The sequence below is a fragment of the Pteropus vampyrus genome, unplaced genomic scaffold (assembly GCF_000151845.1).
Source record: "Pteropus vampyrus isolate Shadow unplaced genomic scaffold, Pvam_2.0 Scaffold52, whole genome shotgun sequence".
Taxonomy (NCBI): Eukaryota; Metazoa; Chordata; class Mammalia; order Chiroptera; family Pteropodidae; genus Pteropus; species Pteropus vampyrus.
Genome location: NW_011888833.1, coordinates 95,002 through 96,502, shown reverse-complemented (window position 1 = coordinate 96,502; position 1,501 = coordinate 95,002). Strand labels below are relative to the sequence as shown.

The window sequence follows — 1,501 nt, the reverse complement described above, 5'->3', positions numbered from 1 at the left end:
TTCAATCAGGCCTGCAATGCCACTTAGGCATGCCACAGTCTCCTTTGAGAATTCACCAGGGTATTTTTCTCTTTTCACATTAAACTTAAATTTAACCTCCCCTGCTAAAGCCTTGCTTCATAGATCTTTATGTCCCTAACCCCTTTAAGCAATGTCTGAGACTCTGAAGAGTCAAAAATACTAAATTGCCACATCTTTATAATTTAGAATCTGACAGTCGGTTACTGAAGACAGACGAACCCATGCTAGATGTGTCAGGTCCATCGCTATCTGTGACAAATGCGCAGGTCCCTCTAGCCCAGCAGTACACCTGCCTTCGTTACAATCAGCATCACACTGACGAGTGCCTTTTACACTTTCCTACTGAATTTAGAGATTGCACACACGTTTCTGCGTGTATACATTCTTATTCCCACTGTCTGCCTTTGAGTCATAGCAATTCTCATAAGCAACTCCCCAAGGTCAAGAGAGATAAAAATCTCAAAACAGCAAATGGGATGATGCAGAGAATGCTAATAGTTTACTGTACGTTTTTCAAAAATGTCACTACAGGGATAAAGAAGTAAGCATCTCCTATGGCCTTCAGTTTTCCAGCCTTTTCTATGACTTTCCATTTCTGCAAGTTCTCACTCACACAAGCAACAGAAAAAGTGTAGGAAATAGATTAAAAAAAAACAGGGTGGGGGCATTACATGGACCCTGGTTGGCTGAGATACTAAAACAGGAAAAGGCCACCCCATGGGTCCCGGCATCATGCCACTGGGTGATTTTGGGGAGCGAAAGGATTTTAAATTCTAGGCACTTCATAGAAGAAACAGACTTGAAAGGGGGTCAACAGCTTGCCTAAAGCCACAAAGACGGAGCGGGAACGGGAACTGGAACTTGCTCCCCAGACTTCCGCCTCAGTGGTCCCTACGTCCCATGTCTACAAAGCGCTATAAGCTGCATCACTAGCACTGGCCCCGTCTGTAAGCCTGCTGTCCCTGACGTCCTCCCTCTGGTGCAAGGAGAACCCTTCAATGCCCTGTGCACTCTGGGGGCACGGACCGTAAGAAAGACAAGTGGCTCAGACACCTTCACGCAGCAAAACACAGGGGAGCAACAGCTACGTGGAAAACAAACGAATGACGGTCCGTGCCTGGCAGTTAGGTCAGGACGAGACTGTCTGGCAGCATTGCCTTGTACCAACTATTGACAAAATCAACACGTCACAAGCTGGCGCTCGATGTGGCATGCTCCAAGGCTGTGCGAGAACGTTCCACAGGGCCTGACACTGGTGCTCCCACCTCCAGTTAAGAGGGCGAGACCCTAACAACGGCACATTCCCAACGGGCCCGAGACCATCGGCTCACATCAGTTAGTGCCAGAGGCCCAGCGAGTGGCGGCCATGCTGAAGCCCAGGAGCCGAGACGGCGGTGAAGGCGCCACTGGCCCACGCCAGGCCCTGCAGCCATCAGGACCCCCGGCATCAACCAGGGCATGGGGACACCACAAATGGGAG

The 1,501-nt window shown here is 49.7% G+C and overlaps 1 protein-coding gene across 1 annotated transcript in view; it reads right to left on the bottom strand.

Annotated features, from left to right (window-relative positions):
• HSPH1 (heat shock protein family H (Hsp110) member 1) overlaps nucleotides 1-1,501 on the bottom strand; it is a 28,131-nt gene that overhangs the window by 6,300 nt on the left and 20,330 nt on the right. The window lies entirely within an intron of this gene.